This window comes from Hyposmocoma kahamanoa, unplaced genomic scaffold, assembly GCF_003589595.1.
Source record: "Hyposmocoma kahamanoa isolate Upper Pololo Valley unplaced genomic scaffold, ASM358959v1 88, whole genome shotgun sequence".
NCBI classification, from domain to species: domain Eukaryota; kingdom Metazoa; phylum Arthropoda; class Insecta; order Lepidoptera; family Cosmopterigidae; genus Hyposmocoma; species Hyposmocoma kahamanoa.
Window position 1 is genome coordinate 14,816,060 of NW_020654466.1, and position 19,904 is coordinate 14,835,963.

At 37.2% G+C, this 19,904-nt stretch overlaps 1 protein-coding gene across 1 annotated transcript in view; it reads right to left on the reverse strand.

Moving 5' to 3' along the window:
• Positions 1-7,364, reverse strand: part of LOC113235736 (protein alan shepard) — a 113,211-nt gene extending 105,847 nt beyond the window's left edge. Inside the window, exon 1 of the mRNA XM_026471618.1 lies at positions 7,240-7,364. The gene's annotated coding sequence lies outside the window, so the exon portion shown is untranslated. The remainder of the gene's footprint in view (positions 1-7,239) is intronic.
• Positions 7,365-19,904: the final 12,540 nt, after the last annotated feature.

Sequence of the window (19,904 nt, forward strand, 5' to 3'; positions counted from 1 at the left end):
AAGCCAGACGAATATATTACTGGAGTTACTTTGAATTTATAACTCATACGGCGCAAATGTTTATTCCAAGTAATATTACGATATTATGAAGTAAAAATTTAAAGTAAGTTTTCACTGCCACAGAATACGTAAATAGGTACACTTCTCTTAAAGCCTTCCTCAAACTTTGGAAATGTTCGTAAAAGAATCGCGCTCTAGTAAGCTCTTAGATAAAACTTTAGGACTAAAAGAAAACACTTTAAAATCATAAGGTTGTATTTAGTATAGTAGGCGTGTCCCACCAGGAGCTTAAAGATACGTCCGTCAGCGATTGTTGGCATGTTATCACGTCGTACACTTGAGTTAGGTAACGTGCACATTGTCGCGCGTGACAGGACATCGGATTGAGTGTTATCAGCTGTGTCATACACGCGCCGCGTGACAACGGCGAGAGGTTGTGTTTTAGCAGTATTCCATCTAAATTACAAAATGGGACCACATGTTAATGACAAAAGTTCGGACACGTAAATTTTTGGAATTTTAATCGTTTTTCGGTACGTAAAAAGTTGGTCCGTTTTGAGTAAAGCGTTGATTGTGCGCTTGTTTAATATGATATAATATCGCTGTTTATATATTAACACTATCACTAAAATAATATCTGTTTTGCCACACTCTTAGTGTTTGATGTTATCTATTTCAGTTCTGGTATGACTTACCTCACGCAATTGATAAGATCGTCAGAATTGTGAAAAATCCTTTTTTAACAACGTAAAGATTATTTCATTTTGAATCCATTGTCTATCAATCATCCCCATAAATTAAGTTTAATCCAACATATATATATATTATGATTGAAAATAAATTGTCTTTCTTTAACCACGAGTTTGATTGTTTCTACATGGCGTAGCTCTATTTTTATAACTTAACGTCAAATTTAAGTGGTTTGTTTAGGTCGTAAAGTAGACGAAAACTAAAACTTGCTTTTAGAATAGCCAAATACTAAGGAGAGAAGTACTTCGGGCATCAGAATTATTGTTTATTACAAGTAACTATAAATTAAAGTAGTCTATTTTACTGGTGATGAACGTGGAAAGTTTTTTAAGTTCATCGCAAAAGATATGAGGGGCACTGCCACTTCGCCCGTCATTCCGAGACATAAGTTGACGAGGCCCACGTACCTCTAATTTCACCAGCACCCTTACATTTCAAAACCGGAACCAGTAATGCTCACATAGCTGCTTGACGGCAGAAATAGGTAAGGTTAGCGCGTAGAGTGCTGCCACGTAGGAGCTCTACCGCTATTAAATAAAAAACGATGTTTTGTATTTTTTTTTATACGAAATTATATTGTGTATAACTAGAGTTGTTACGCCACGTATATACACTGAAATTTTTTAATGATTAATACATATAGGTAGTTCATTTAGTTATCTGTAAAACAATGAATAGTCTCTATTCTAGACTGACAGATAAAGAATCAGCCCTGTTGTTTTGATTGTATAACAGCAGCGAGGAACACAGCGCGGACATTCCACTGAACCGGTATCAGTGTGAACGACTCCTTATTACCATTGCTAGATAGTCAATCTATAAATACCGAGAAGTTATTTAATTATACATATTATAATTGATATTGTAAGCACTGATATCAATTAAGTTTACATAGCTCTGTTGTAACTTACGCAAAACCACTTAGAATAGAGCTCACTTTGATTTTTTCATAATACGTTAAAATCAATACAAATGTTGTGAAAGTTTTTAAAGTACAAATGACCCAGTACAGTAACCCACCGCAATCTCGGCCTATGAAAGCTGAAGACGCCATTAGGGTCTGTCAGGAGCTATTCCCAAATACAATAAATAAATATTAGACGACATCACATACGTTGCTCTGATCCTGAAGTAACTAAAGCACTTGTGTTGTGGAAATCGGAAACAACGTCGGCAAAAACGGATATTCGAGACAATACAAAAAAAGTTGGTTTCTACATAGACCCGGCCTGCAATCGAACCCGGGACCTCAGACATAGCGACACGATAAAAACCAGTGTGCAAGCCACTCGATCACGGAGGTCGTCAAAAACATACTCCATACGTTTATTAAAAAAAATACATATTTATATAAAAGATTTTGTGAGTAACAATTTAGTAAATGGTATACATGTTTAGATCATAACTTAATCACCTACAATAAAGAAAGATAGGTAACTTGCAACGTTTTTCAGAATACATATTTTTTTATCTGTGCATATAAATTATATGACAACAAATTATTTTATCTGAGTATGCGATAACATAAACGCACAATCATAACTATTCTTACGTACTTTTGACGAAAATCACACATTACGAGCCGCCTTTTTATAATTATCAATTTATGGAAATCGTTATCAAATTAAATTAATTTCAATTAATAGTCAATTTACAGTATTTATCCGGTTTATAAGCAAAAGGCCAAAAACTCTATTATATAGTCACTCAACCTTTGCCCTTGTGATAAGAGCCTAGCGAGTTAACTAACTGTTATGGACTAATATTTAAATAATCTATCATTGCAGTTATATGAATTTTATTATTTTCGTAACCTTTTACATGCGCACTTAGTCATTACGGCGCTCAACAGTCAAAAGAAACTTAACCAGTGTGTAGATTAATCCGGATTCAGATTTTCTTACTTTCGGATATTAGTATATTTTATATCTGAGAAATCATTATTGTTGTATAAACAATTTCGTTTTGAATAAACTGCGGTTAATTGTTAAAGCTAAATTCAGTTTTCAATTGTATTTTTTTCGGTCGTTCACTATTTATGGCACTTTTATTTTCAGCGTGTATTTCATCCATCAAAGGGTTCAATTGATTTTAAAACAAAGATTACAAAAGTACCTTTAAGAGTATCTTTAGTTTTACCGAGTTAGCTTGTAGATGGGAATATCCATTTTGTTAGTAGATTAAAACACTAGTCCGTATGTAGCGAGATATTAATGCTTTCATCAACAATATTATTATTACCGTTTCAAACAGAGCGAGAAAGCTACTTTCGACCTACGTCGCTTGATGTAATTTAAACACATCGCTCCTTAGTTTCCTTCTTGGAAAATGTAGTCGCCATCTTTACATTGCTGTTGCAGCGCAAAATTGCCATCCAAAACGTTCCAGATTTGAATGCAGGAGTAACAAGGACTCCTTTTGCATAATAGAAGCATGTGTAGACAGCGCTTTAGTATAATTTAGCGCTCGTAAAAGAAGCGCGCTTCAATACGGTTTGTAACCTTCAAAAAATTCGCGTAGTCTATAACTATGTTTCATAAGTCCATAAAAATTAGGTTTTATTATTATTATTTTTTACAACATCAAGTAACAGTTGCAGTGTCACTCAGAGCTTTATATTGCAAAGATCTGAGGGGCACTACCACTGCGTCCATCACCCTGAGACGTAAGTTGACGAGTCCCATGTGCCTGTAATTTCACCAGCACCCTTACCCATCAAACTGGATACAGTAATGCTGCATTATTGCTTGGCGGCAGAAATAGGTAAGGTGGCAGTACTACCCTTGACTTGAATTCTTTCACAAGGAGCTCTACTGCTACTAAAATAAATAATATTAACGTTACGTATGTTTGCCTTTGTAGATAGACCCTTTTCCTCTTTTTGTTAAGTGTATGTGCTTATATAAAGAAGCGTAGGAAGACTTCCGTTGAAATATTGTAACAATTACTCCTCAGCGCTCGTGTTGTCTACTTTCCAATATTTACTTTGCCGAAGTTTTACGATTTCATTACCATGCCGTTCATATTGTTACAACTTTGGCAACATTATAACTTGCATTGCAACAAACTTTTCCGTAGGCCGGGAAATGGAGGCAGAGTTGTGTTGGTTGGTAACCAATATAAAAGTTCTTATCTGCACGGCTCGCGAAGCACCTCTTATTTTATCGTGAGCTGCAACAAATATCCGCGATAACAAGTAATAAAAGTTACGTGTTCAATTTATGACGTCAACGTTTTATGTTTTTATAGGTAATTTTTAATATTGCCATATCCACTTTCTAACATTTCACTAATAGACTTGGTTTAGGAAAAGTTTACGTTTTTTAAAATATCACATTGTGTCAGTAGATAAATAATGTTAATTTTCTGTGAAAATATACTCCATATACTCTATTTACTTCATATAAGTTTCTAAAAGATATTTCAAATTTCTGTCTGCAAATGTTTGTGGTAAATGACACAGTGTCAGCTCATCGAGTGTTAGTTGCGTCACGCTTTGGTGAAGTGTCGATAAAGCAAGACGTGTACGAGCGAACAACGCGATCAATCTGAAGCAATAGCGGCGACGGAGCCAGGCGGCGCCGCCGCGGCCGACGCACCCCAGACATCCGCCCCGGATAAACTCTCAGCCAAATTACGCTAACCATTGTGTATTGAGGATTTTAGGCCAAAGTACACTAGCAACAGAGATTTTTATCGAAGTCCGTTGAGAAACATCATACCTAAAATTATCGAATGGAAGAAATTACAGAAGGGATGACCCGCATAATTTAACTATTTATCTAAACTTGCAGCAATTAACGAGGTTCCTACCTCATGAGTTTGTTGTTTCTTCGTACTCGTAAAAGTCTGTATAATGTAAGTAAATTGCTTAAGACTCACAAAACGCCTTGCGACATCTGAATCTCGCGTACGTGAGATACGTGTGCGAAAACTGTATAGCGTTACATTGCGGTACATAAAATAAGTATATGTTATACGTGTGCGCCGCATCCCGTGTGGTAGGCAGTGAGAGGCTGTGCGTGCGCCGAAACTGTGACAGTGGTGTTGCGGTAGGTCAGGCAGGCAGGCGCTCGGACTGCATTCCGCTTCCAGCCAGCCATAGCCCCGACGCGAACGCGCTCCCACTAAATATAGCCTCGCGAAGTGAACGAACGCGACACGCCGCCCGCCACCGCCGCCGCCGCATCGTTGCCGATAGATTCGCTTTGAACAAGGGGAAACTGCAGACACTCCACGATTCTTCAATCTTCGGCTTACACCGCTGTCGCATTCCTTTTATGTCTGGGCATTGAGCCCTTGTGGAATGGCCTCGAGAGGATTTATACGTCTCGAGTAAACTAAACCCTTATTTGAACGCCAAGTCAGGCGTTCTATTTTTTTGAGTATAAACTGAACAGACTGTTTCCACATTTTCACCTACAACTTAAATCGAAAGGTACATAATGGCAAATAAAAAAAGCATTTGCGTAAATCACCCAATTGTAGTCAAGTGTAGGCAGACAGATGACATTCGATGGAGCATCGGACATGGCTAGCCGTCAGAGCAGGCATTTATTTGCTTATCATACGTTAATACGCTAACCGTACCCGATAACGGAACAATGAGTGTAAAGCAGTCGCTGATACCTTCATACATTAGTGTAAAGATACGCTTATCTCGTTGTGTCAATAGTCTTTTGTACCAGAGATACGGGAGTCTATTTCCCCTTAATGCGCCTAACGCATTCCTCGCAGCTGAATAACCTCTTGGCAATGGACTGACCCATTAGTCGGCCGATTTGTTCTTTTTAAAAATTTGTTATCTTTATGATAACAAATTACGCACAGTGACCACTACCTATCCGCCAGACCAAACGTTTGGTATGTTATCTCGTTACATAATTGAGAGACAAGAGGAACTGTTCTGCCTCTCGCATTAAAAATACAAAGTTTGTTAAATATAACACAATAAACTAGAGCGACACTGAACAGCACACACAACAAGAAGAATACAAAGAATATAGATGAATGTTGTGTAAACAAAATATGTTACTATCCTTATTTGAAAATGTTAAAAAACATCTACGCTATTGTTCTTGTTCATTGCAAATTATAAATAGGTACTTTTAAATTATAATTCATTACTAACAACACATATGTTCTTGGCAAAACAGAAAATGCAACACTATGTCATCATGTAAAATTGTTTTAAAATGAGCCATGTAATTAGGGTCTATTTTTAACGAAAGTAAGTAGGTACGTAGGCCGTGTAGGCTTATAAACATCGGTATAAATGTTGCTCATCCGATCAGGATATTTCTTTTTAAAAATTATTATTAGACCCTAATCTGAATTACGACTGCGACATTTCGATTAAATTAGTTAGTCAAAGTATTTGTGATCTTCCTATATTTCGTCTGGTGAACAAACTCAACATTATAAAATGTTAACAATAATAATAAGTTACCAAAACGTAATTTTAACTTGGCAAACAAATTCTTTATATAAAATGTACACGATCAATAGGAAGTTTATATGGGGATACAAACTATATCTTATTTCTTTCTAGTCAATGTCAAATTTCTTTCTATTATATTATAGATACATTGCATTTTCTGCACGTAAAGTAAAGTGATTGCTGGCTACATATAGTCTTGGGCTGAGCTGGCAGCTACTGGAGCTTATCAGTCCGCCGGCGACCTTCGCAAGAGCAGATTGATAAGAGATAACAGGTTGCTGTACTCGAATAACTCGCAATATGACCATGATTTATATTACCTACACTCTTTGTTTAATTTCTTTTGTCTAAAAACTAGAAATGTAGAGTTTATTTTATGCAGGAATTTTATTGTTTTCAAAAGTTGCTTGTTATTATAATCGTACGCTTATGCAGTAACGTAACTAGATAGACTGCTACTATAGCATAAAAAAAAGAAAAGCAATATATTAAAGCCGCAAAGTGGGGATATCCCAGTGCCGTTAGTAAGGCAAGCGAGGAGCGGGTGGCGCATACATTTTGCGCAAGAGTACGGCGGAGTGGCGGGCGACGACGGGAAGTCAGCTGATGCCGACCACCGTACCGCGTGTCGCCCTGTCCGACGTCGCTGCGACGCACATACAGCACTGCAAGTCACCCGTGCAACAGCGGAAACATGACCACACTCTCAACAATCATGTTTTGATTATCAATCTACATTCATTCCCGAAAGCCGATTCCTCGTCATAACAACATAATACGACTTTCCACAACGAGTCAGACTCGTAGCCCATCTTTGCAAACCGACACTGTTTATCAACACGCTCGCTACTGAGCCGATGACACTTGAAAAATCGACGCAATTCCTTCACGAAATCGTCAACCTTTGGCAGTCGAGCGGTGGAGAACTGCGAATCAATTCGGCGTACAATCGTACATGCAATCCATCGGGTGCCGTATTTTGCGAGCGACTCGAAATAGACTCAGAAAGTATTGTCGGGCGCGTGCATGCTGTGATCGAACGCACTCACCGTGCGCTTGTACGCAGTAGGCACGCCGGTCAGCTGAGCCGTCGGCTGCGAAACCGGCACTGGACTATGGACACTGGCAACACCGGCTGCTGGCTCCGCTAAGGCACGAGCTCCGGTAGGATGCACTGGCTGCGGCACTTTCGCGCCTCGATCGAACTCCGATGTCGAATCACGGAGGGCACACACACACGGACCGCTACTGAATGCGTCAAGCGTAGGCGACGTGCATCGCGGCTCTCGCGTGCTGGCAGCGAGAGTGTCGGCGAGCGACTGAACACAGCGCGGGGGGCGCCACCGGGCCGCGCCGCCCCTCACCGCCCACTTCCTCGATGAATGACAATAAATGGAAGACGTTCAACTCGCCCGCAAACCGAATAATATGAATCATTGCATTAGGGTGCAGCCCCGCCCGAGTCCGGTCCGCGAAACTCCGCTCCACTACTGCTGCGATAAATATTCATGAAAGACTAAGGTATGTTCCTGAAACGGACGTCTACGCGCGATGACGATAGAGCCGGGAAACGACCGCGAGGGGATTTTTTTACGAGGTCGTCATTACGACTTTAATGTGTTATTGGTGTCGTGAAACGGGTGTAGGAGTCAGCTGGCATGCGGGTAATTCGGCGCGACCAGAGTCAGTTATCCGGGCGACGGCTGCAAATAACATGTTCACATAAGTCTTCGGCTGCGTGGCGGCGCAGAGGCGATACGGTGGCGGTGGTTCCGAAGCCACTAATCTTATCTGCGCTAATTTAATCGGGCGCGACGCCCTCTCTTGTGTTTTCTTCCAATTGTGTCCACTCAAGGTAAATTAGAGGTTTTCTCCAGGGAGCTTGCAACGAACTCTGTCGGAGTTTATTGTGCCTTTAGAAAAAATCTCATTAAATTAAATTGCCTTTTGCATCAGCAACATGTAGTCTGTTTACGGAGGTAGTTATAGTGAATACGTACCTTCCCTGATGCACTCGTTCGTCTGGTTTGTTTGTAGAGCTCTACAGTACACGGTATTTTTGCTCAATGGGTACAAAGTAATAGTCAGTAAGGTCGATAACACAATACGATACTGCATTACCGTACCAACTCGTTACTTGCACGTTGTATGAACCATTATTGCTGTCAACAAAATTAGTTTCTTTACGCAAAAAATTTAAATCTTATAATCTATTATGTAGAGATCAATCATTTGAATTAAATTTCCTACTTAATTTCAATATTCCGATTATATCGAATTTATCAAATATTTATATAATTGAAATGTTAAAGTTAAAGTTTTATATTTCTAAACTGGCGGTTTTACACCGTTATTATATACCGTTATTTTATTATTTTATATAAAGTATTTTTAGGCAGATATTGGGTATGTTCAGTGCCATTGTCTACAAAATGGGAATTAAAGTAATCGAAATAGGTTGATGCCAAAAATCTGTCGCTTTACGGGCTCGATGTCGTAGTCTGGTGCGATGTAGCGATTCAGCGCGTTTTTATTTCATTTTGCGCGATCCTTAAAGTTCATCTCGTCTAGACCGGTTCGCCCAAGCCCACGCCCCGCACAGATTTCTGCATCTTGCAACCGACCCGCCATACAAGTTATTTTATTTCCCTTTTCATCCTTTTGCAACGAGATATTTGCTCCTCTATCGGGTTAATAGCGAAACCTTGCCACGTAAAAGCACCTTTACAATCTTCAATGTCCACTAGCCCTCTTTTAACCCTCGCTAGTCTCCACAACGCAATGCGTTAATTTGAAATTATCAATACCCAACTACACATCACCGGCATAACCAATTGCAACTCATATACGCGATAATAAATGAATAAATAAATAAATAAATTATTTTACTTTTAATGTCCCTTGCATATATTTCGTCGAAACGCTAGGGAGTTGTAGTTATTTACCGTCTAGTCGTAACATTATCTGTTACAAAATGACATCATTACCGAGCGACGCCATTTCCTCTACAGCAATGTTATCATAATAAAGACATGAGTTCCAAAAGTTTGCTACAATTTCATGGCTTTCGAATGGTTCTATAATACACTCATATTATGCAAATGTCTTAATACGAGCGGTAACTTTGTAGTTCCCGGTTCTTATGGTTTAATGGCTTCAGTGGGATCCTTGATGTTCCTCTATGTACAGGAAAAATTTAATGTGGCGTCGCTATACTTGAAGACAATGTCCTTTTACAATCAACACAGTCATTGGCAACATATTACGTAATGAAAGCACGTAGTCGCAGTGAGTTAAATAGTTATCTTTTTGCAATAATGGCAACCGGTTGTCATGCCGAGGGCTCTACATACAATCTATTCAGCGTCGCGCACACCTGCTATGGGAATCTTTTACAGCCTTCTTTAGGCATTGCCTGGTTTGGATTTGCTGGAAATACATTGTAATTTATAAATAGTTCGAAGACAAAAAATATACATCGGGCGATATGTAATATTGCATTCCATGCCTTTTAAGCACACGGTAACACGAGAAAGAAGTAAATCATTCGTAAAGTTGTATAGGATGGTCGGCGTTAATAATTAAATAAACATTTAAAGTAGGACTTTACGTATTTCTTCATGCATAAAACTATTTTTATAATTTATCGAAAGTACCATGTCTGAGGAAACTATTATGCTATTTAAAAAGCAATTAACTAATTTAATGACTGTACAGTGTCTGAATTCTTAAAGACAAGACTTGTAATTTTCGTCATTTGTAGGTACATACTGTATATGTATTATTGAAATATTATTGTTGTATACTTTTTCTCTTTTCTATTATTTTGGCGTCTATTATAAAATTTTACAATTATTATGATTAAATTTGACTCAAACCATAATCGCTTTTTTTAATTTTTATTTGACTTAAAGATCAATGTGTGCATGCCCAAGTGATATTATTAAAAAACATGCTTTTTTATAATATCAAGCGACGGAACGAACAAGTCGTGTGCCTGATGGTAAGCTCCACGCCTGTCCATAAAAGTTGCAGTGCCACTGCGTCTGTCGTCCTGAGACATAAGTTGACAAGTCCCGTGTGCCTGCAATATCACCAGCACCCTTACCCTTCAAAACCGGAACGCAGTAATGCTACCACCACTGCTTGGTGACGGAAATAGGTAAAGTGGCAGTGTTTCCTTGGAAGAACTCTTTCACAAGGAGATCTACTGCTAATGTTACACTTAGTTTAGTCTTCCGATTACTATTTTTAGTGCATGTGCGTATATACACAATATACCTGTAATATGTTTCTACGCCTTATGTTTCGTCGAATGTTAAACTATACTTATTTTGTTACATATCAACTTCTATATCAATTTTTTTTATACCAACTTGTGTTATCACAAGTAAAAGAGTTATGAATAATGAAAAAAAGGTGTTTTCTTTGTAATCATAATTATCATGTGAAAATTAAAAGCATGTTATACAATTCACAAAGAGTCCGTATTAAAGGTCTATCATTTTAACAGTCACAGCAGAATTGCTCACCAAATGTATACTTTACGTATTGGTAGACAATATTTTAAAATCTAACTGCAAGATGTGACGCATATTGCTTGTTTTATTTTAATTATTTTGTTACTTGTGAATATAATGACAAAGTATAAAATACAAACCACCCTATCTTGCACTACATTTACAAGAGTTATTTTTATTAAATACCCTATCTGTGTATCGCGGACACATTGAACAGCACAAATTTACACCCAAACTCGCGAGAGAAATAAATGTAGGCCATACAAATATTTCTCCCGGCCTGGGAATCAAATCTGGGCCCTCTGCGTGGCAGACCAGCATGGTAGCCGTTCAGCCACGGAGGCAGTTTAAGTGTATGCGATTTAGATCCGAAAAAATATTTTCAATCCCACCGTTAACAAAAATTTGTATTATTTACAGGATATATCCATGCGCTATTTAAATCCAAGATACATAATTAATGTTACATATAATTATTAATTGCTTCATAACAGTAAGGGATAATTACAAAGTAAATTTTAATGCCCCGACAAATTCTCTAAGTGCACAAGTTGAGCTGTAAAATAAACTTGCTAGATATACGTTCAACGTTCATATTTGATTCTAAAATGTGATATTAATTATTATGTGAAAATCTTTTTTTTAAATCCTATGAAATTTATAAGATGCAGGCATCTTATAATTATTAATACAAAGATCGACCACTCAGAAAAAAGTCGTTGAAAAACCAAATACAAAGATACGTCGCAAGCATATAGAAAAATTCGTTAAGTCCGATGGTTCGTAAGCTAGAAGACGTCGGTTCGAATCCGGGATCGAAGGATTTTTTTCTGAGTGTTCGATCTTTGTATTAATTATAAATATTATAAAGTAATTTCACATAAAAATAATTGAATATCAATTCAATAAAAATTTAAATATAGGTATCTTCCTAAGATATAACGTTACATTTCCGAAACACTCTTGTATGTTAGAAAATCTATCCATTAACGCTATAAAAATTTCACTTGTACACTCTACGTAGAAACAAATTCTACTCCTAGTAGGCCGTGGTTGCAGTCTGTCTTTTGTTGGTTTCTGTACTCTGTTGTGCGCCCTAAAAAGTAGCGTTGTATGAAAATTATTACAACATAGCAATTGTATAGATTTGACTATAACACACTACAATTGTGTACCTGCCTTCTTTTACAGGTTTCGCAGGTAATCCACGCGATAAAGTAACTAATTTTAATCCTCAGAAGAATGACTTACTTTGTAAGCCCAAAGAATAAGCCTCGAGGTTAAATTATGTGTTTAGTCATGCGCCACAACGCGATTGATGAAAACCTAATACTTTAAAAAAAAATGTTCTTGTGTTTTCTAAAACAAATTTCAGTGGACTTGATTGGAATATGCTTATTTAGGATAACTAGCGAAAGTAAGAACCTAGGAAAAGGAGCGCCAGAAGGACAAAAAAAGAAATGATTCAAAGGCATCAAGGAACCAACAGGTCATGGCCACTCTTAATTAAAAATGGCGGCTCAAAGCCCTGAGCGCTTTCTTTGCTGACTTCTAAACAATAGCTGTAGGATCAAAACCTTCATTAACCAATATCATCAGCAGATAGATGACTCTATTGAATCAACAATCAACAAAACGTTCAACCTACGGTTCCCTGCGTTCTTTACGAGGAAGAAGTCTGTAACATTATACTTAGGTATTCCATCAAATATAAAGTAGTTATAGTAAAATTTTTCATCTTTCTGTAAATTTTTTATTGTAATTTTTCTTCAATAGTTTAATTTTCTGACACTTTTTCGCGGGAAATCGTGTATTTTCACGGTGGCCATTTTGAAATTCTAACCTTAAATATAAATCTGTTTGAAGTTGGCTCTCAAAAGTCATTGCTAATCTAGAGGTTTTTTATAGAAAAGTTTAACAAATGAGTTTTTAGTAATTTATTTTATTTCTTTTAAAAGTACTTGTAAAACAAACCTACAAAAATTACTATGTATTTAAACTTCTAGCTATTCAAAAAGAGTTCGGGGCATAATAAGGGCGCATTGGCCGAATGATAACATGATTTAATTGACAATTATTTTCAAACAAAAGAAAAAACGCAATTCACCTATTTGACAGAGTTCTATGGACGTCTTCATAGAACACTGTCAAATAGATGAATTGCGTTTTTTGCTTCGTTTGAAAATTCGTAACATGAATTGTTAATTAAATCATATTATGGTTCCGCCAATGCGGCCTTTTCAGGCCCCTGACTTTTCACTTTAAGTAAACATGAAAAACTTTTTTAAAGATGATTTTATTTGACGACCTCAGTGGGGCAACAGTTTGCACTATGGGCACTCGCTGAAGTTTCCCAGTAGGAGCAATTTAGGAAATGTTCTTTCTGCTCTGAGAAGTGCCCCAGACTGAATTCCGTTCCTGTGGTACTCTGGCACATTATTCTTATCTTTCATTATGATGACTTTTTTGGTATGATCTTGACTATGTTTACTCATTGTACTCCCAAAAATGCATGTTTGTAAATTCTAGCAAATATTTTCAATACCTTCATAAATGCAAGTCAAAAGCGGTAGGTATATTACATTCTAGCCGCTAATTAATTCCCAATTTTCCCTTTTTCGAAAATTTTGCAAAGTTTGTTTTTTTTATGAAAAGTATGATCCGTTGCATTACGGCGGCTCATTTATCTTGCCTTAAAGCCGAGGGTAGCATGCCGTTGACATACCGTTCATTTCTCAAATCTTATTACCGACTCGTACAATTTTATCCAATAATAAATCTACTTAGCGAAACATGAAACTTCCCAACATTCTATTTATATTTCTTTTACCTAAAGAACTTCGCGTAGCACAGATTAAAAAGTCGAAAGAAAAATGAATTATTTATAAAAATAAAAAAGTAACCGCAAATTAATGATACCTAGGAATATTAATATTTTTATGAAAAGTTAAATGGATATAGGTACCGTTAGAAATCAAAATAAGATCTCGGCAATTTCTTCAAAGGTCATGTTTATTCCCATTTTTATTTAAATTTGTATTTCGTAAGCATAATTTGTCCCAAGTTCCATTTAGTCGAACTAATTTTAGAATTAACAGTTATGTATGTAGTGATAATGATGGCGGTCCCATATAGACCTGTTCTGCAATAGCGTTAAGAATATAAAAACTATTATGACTAATAATTTCTTATCTAGTGACTGATAAGGCGATTGTTGTGATCTCGTAGATGCGTCAGTTTGTGTTATTGTATTGTTATTTTCTTATGTTTATATATTGAAGCTCTTAATTAGCATGTGATTGATCATAATGTATTTTAGTAGCATTAGAGTTCCTTGTAAAAGAGTTCGTACAGGGAAGTACTGCCACCTTACCTAATTCTGATGTCAAACAGTAATACTCACGTTACTGTGTACTACTAGTGTAGCAATGCAAAATTACAGCGCTGAAAATATGTATATATGCAGCTACTAAAATACGGGCTCCATATTTGAAACCCGTATTCAAGTAGAGGACCGACTTACGTCTTGTACAGCTTGACAAATAGATCTTTGTATATTTAGGAAAACGCTTTACTGATCCATTTATTTAAGTCTATTATTCTAACATTTGGATACGAATATATCTCAAATATGCAATTTTTAGGTTTTCGGAACTACCCCTAATAAATATGTAACCGGGGTTTTTATATCGAAATATATGGACTGGTTTTGTATACTTTATTTACAGTAAGTTACTTACATATACATGAATACATGAAATAAGTATATTACTTCACTATCATTATTGATAATTGGTATTTCTTAGTAGTACAGCTCCTTGTGAAAGAGTTCGTCCAGGGCCACCTCAATGTGAGCATTACTGCGTTCCGATTTTGAAGGTTAAGGGTGCTGGTGAAATTACAGACACATGAGACTGGACAACTTATGTCACAGGGTGACGGGCGCAGTGGTAGTATCTCTCAGATCTTAGCGTTTTAAGGGTATAAGTGGCACTGCAACTGTTATGGACAGGCGTGTTACTTACAACGATGCCCATGACTTTCATCCCGTCACTTGGTATGATAAAAAATATCCGTTTTATAAAAGTAGCTGTAAGCTCCCCTAATAAAAAAATGAATAAAATAAAACATTAATTAGAACTCCTTGGGGATGAACCCGGTTTCGTGCATTTTCAGGTAAGTTTTGAGGTCTTTTATTACCTACTCTGTACTGAGATTACATAATTTAAAGTCTTTTTAAAACAATAACATCTGCAATGTCCCATCTCACACTACCTTACAACAAACTTAAATGATTAGAAGAAAAATAATCTTGGGAATTTCCTGTAGAGTGCGATAACAAAACCACGAAATTGGATTTTGCGATATAATCTGGAGGTTGGTAGTGACAGGGCTGGCGGCTGGCGGTCGGCGCGGCAGTTGTGACCCAACGTTTTTGCCCGTTCCTCATTTAGCCCCGACCCGACGACAAGACGAGCCTTGGACAACTTATCCTTGACGGTTAATCACATTAGCTGAGAAGTGTAATAAAAGAAATGAAGTAAACATCTACGTCGTGAAATTGTCCGATTTGATTTTCCAGTTTTACCTTGCTTTGTTATGACCGTCAAAATTCTTTAACTATGTGCGCATAGTAATGTTCAATATAATTTTTCTTTACTTTTGAATTTTGTTGTAATAAGGCCACATCTGCAAAGTAACAACTTTTACGGAGAGAGGTTTAAAGATGCTACCAACGAAATTAGTCGATGACTTAGTTATCCTTAAATAGGAGAAGTTATAAAACATATTATTGTTTTTTACGTAGTCCGTATTATTTTTACGACTTTCATGTGATAAGAGCACTTTGTATTATCATATGTGACTTTATCAAACCAGGGGTGCGATTTAAATTGGACGATTTTCAGGAATGTAGAAACACAATCTAAGCAACAATTTAGTAATGTGCTTTCCGACAATTCGCATAGTGACCACCCTCGCACTCCGCGGCCTATTATGCCAGGAATCCTTTGTGTAAGAATGCCTAGATTCCATTTCGAATACACGTGTGGATATTACTCATGCGCGGAGTAGCGGCGGTAACTTTCCATAGCTATAAAATGCCCCCAGTCGCCACAGGATTACTCGCGACTCTCTTAGCGCGTCCATATCCAATATTAATAGTTACTAACTGGTATATAGGGTGTAACAAAACACGTGCAATAAATTTGTTTTTATTGTAGCAGTAGAGCTCCTTGTGAAAGAGTTCGTCCAGAGAGGTACCGCAACCTTACCTATTTCTACCGCCAAGCAGGAATGTGAGCGTTACTGCGTTCCGGTTATAAAGGGTAAGAGCGCTCGTGAAGTTAATTTGTCAACTCATGTCTCAGGATGAGGCAGCGGCGATGACGGGATCTTTGTGTTTTAAAGCCCTGAGTGGTACTGCAACTGTTATGGATAGACATATCGCTTACCACCGGCGCACGACTAGTTCGTCCCGTCACATGGTATCGTTTGTTTTCGAACTAATATATAACAAAAGTTTGATTCAACTTTAAATACTAACTTGATAAAAACTTATATCTGCTGTTTAATTGATTTGCAAAGAACGAAACAAAAATGTTTTTTTAAACTAAAATCCATTAACTTTGTTTATATTCATGATTATAATAATGCATCGTCAAAATATTGTTAAACCATCTGATTTCAACCTGTATAATTCCTGTGAATTAATGGTAATGGACGAGATGAATTTAATCCACTCTAAAAATATAAGACTAACGTCGTCATTGTAATGGTTATAAATGTCAAGTTTTCTTAGTTACCTATGAGTTAATTAAATATACAAAGAGTTGACTTTCTTATGTAACAGATAATAACATAATCTTCTTGTAGTTTTTTTCCCGATATTACACAGGAATAATAATGAAGTACGCGAAATAGCAATGATAACCTAGTTGGGCGGCGGCACTGGTGTCTCACATAGAATTCTGGGTTCGATTCGTTCGTGGATACTACACCATTGAGTGTTTTCGAATATAGGAGTTTAATTATTAAATAGAAAGAGAACCTGCGACCACGGCGATTGTGGCATCAAAAGCCGAAAAACTTAATGCAAAAACTTTATATCAGAGAAAGATTTTTTTGGGTTCGATCTTTGTATTTAATAATTATAGCATAATGGAGTTATTTTACAAAAATAATACAAATCAATAATATAAGAGTTTAGTTTAGTTTTTTTTAACAATACCAAGTGACGGGACGAACAAGTCTATCCATGCAGTAGCAGTGCCATACAGAGCTGTACATCGCAAAGATTTGCAAGACACTGCCATTGCGCCAATCACCCTGAAACCTAAGTTGGCAAGTTCCAAGTGCATGTAATTTCACCTCTACTCTTATCCTTCAAAATCGGAACACAGTAATGCTCACATTAATGTGGCTGTACTTCCCTGGACGAACTCTTTTACAAGGAGCTCTACCACTATTATACACTAATTAAATAAATAACGCACACACTCAACATAGCCCCGCACTAGGGAAAACCCTGTGTCGCGGGTGCCATGGACACACACATAGACAACCACAAATTACACCCAAACTCACGAGAGAAATAATTGTAGGCCATACAACTATTTCTCCCGGCCCGGGAATCGAACCTGGGACCTCTGCGTGGCAGTCCGGCATGGTAACCGTTCGGCCACGGAGGCAGTTAAAAATTATCAATAATGATAGTGAAGTAATAATATAAATAGTAAGGAATATTTAAATTATGTACTCATGTATATGTAAAAACTTACCGTAAATAAAATATACAAAACCAGTCCATATATATCGATATTTATAAAACCCAGTTACATATTTTTTGGGGATAGTTCCGAAAACCTAATAATTGCATATTTGAGAAATATTCGTATCCAAATGTTAGAATAATAGACTTAAGTAAATGGATCAGGAAAGCGTTTTCCTAAATATACAAAGATCTATTTGTCTGCTGTTGCTGTACAAGACGTAAGTCGGTCCTCTACTACTTGAGTACGGGTTTCAAATATGGAGGCCGTATTTTAGCGCTGAAATTTTGCATTGCTACACTAGTGGTATCACCCATGCTTCAGGAACCTTATGGCGAGAGACGTATGATAGAAATTGGACTGACTAAACTGGAAAACCAAAGATAATCACTGAGACCTGCACAGAAGACTCCTTAGGTTGCTACCAGACGGATTGCATGCGGGACGTCGATACATATGTACAACTGAATGCTGTCGAAACCGACATCAATAGTGTCATCCGTCATCAACCCATTTATGCTGCTAGGGTGCTAGGTCGGGTCTCCTCCTAGGCGATGGTTTAGGCCATAGCCCGCCATGCTGACCCAATGCAAGTTTAGGACTTCACCGTCACTTTCCGATAATTGTGAAACTTCTTTGACGTGCGGGTATGAAAATAAATAAATTAAGAATTCTATAAAAGTTTCAACAATAGTGTTGATGTTTTATTATTATGTTTATATTAACCTCTCAAGTAATGGTTACCTTTTGTCGTTAGTACTGAAAAAAATGTCGTTTCAGACATAAAAAAATCATACGTCCTTTTGAAAATAACAGTCGCCACTATTGATTCTCGGACTATCGTTCGATCGACTCGAACTTCACGCAGTCAATATCTTAATTGCAGCAATCCAGGACTGCACGTATTAATTGCAGACATATGGTGCATGTAGAACCAGTGCATACAATTTAAGGTCGCATGCAATTTGTGCGCTCTAAAAACCTTAGGTCAAATATGGGGCAATTCACCAGACTTAGTGATAAATGCTCCACCAGTGAATTCCTACACCAAACAAGTAAATTAAAAACAAGTACAACTTCAGTGGTATACACGCATTCACTCTAGCTGTTAAGTGTATCAAGAAAATAACAACAATCGTTTAACTGCAATAATATTGCGTTCCGTTTGGAAATATTCGAAAAAGTGGAACAAAGTTCACTTTTATTCGACATTTGGTGGCAAAACTCGCGTAAAATTTTACTGTAATAGAAAAGTTGGGAGTACAAGCATGTCGTTTTGAATCATTGGTCCCGTTACGGCAAATCTCCAGCCATTTGTCAACTGTCATGTGTTTTTACATAACGACGAATTCCCTTGGATTTACACGAGTTTGGTGGCATATTTTTTTTTAAATTTAACCCGTATTTCGTGGTAGTTTAAGGCCGAATGTACACACACTATAAACGCTCCGCAACTATTCTATAAATGCTTTTATTTATTTTTTAAATAAATAGATCTTGCTGCCATAAAGCAATAAGACAAAACACGTACACGGTGCGCGGCGGGCGTGCACACATATAAGCTGCACAGCTCTGTTTGTATGGAGTTTATACTATGTTGCCATTCTGCCACTTATTATTATAATAAAATAATTAAACGATTTCCTCCATGAAATGTGGCTTAACCAATTATTTTTAATAAAGAAAGAAAAATTAAACAGAATGTTAAATTGCACAGACCTATCTTGCCCATCTATCTAGCTAGCAATCGATGATGATCTTAAGACGGCAATGATATGTGTGCTAGTTATTTTTTAATATTCTGTACTACCTCGGCGGCCGAACGGTCACTGTGCTGGACGCCACGCAGAGGTCACGGGTTCGATTCCCGGACCGGAAGAAGGCCTACATTTATTTCTCTCGTGAGTTTGGATGAGTGTGGGGCTATGAGTGTGTATGTTATTATTATTATCATTATTATTAGGGGTTAAAGTATGAAATTGCCGTTTTATTGCAATAGGTTCTTTGAATTTTCATAGAATCTTCATGGTTTGAGGTTTTCGAATGAAACTTTTTTCAAATGGTTTCTGTGATTTTTTTTTTTTAAATTTGAAACATTTGAATATCGACTTTCAATTGTTTTTGTTATTCAATTTAGACAAAAAAGATGGATACTGCGAAAATTCGAGTGATTTTTGAATACGAGTTCCGACGCGGAACTAACGCGGCAGAAACAGCCCGCAATATCAATGCTGCGTTTGGAGAGGGGTCTACTAATGAACGCACCGTGCGATTTTGGTTTAAACGCTTTCGTGATGGAAATTTCGACTTAAAGAACGAGCCACGAGGAAGACCGCCCACACAGGTGAATAACGATGAATTAAGAGAGATAGTGGAAGCCGATCCTAGTCAAACTACCCAGGAATTAGCGGCATGGTTTAACGT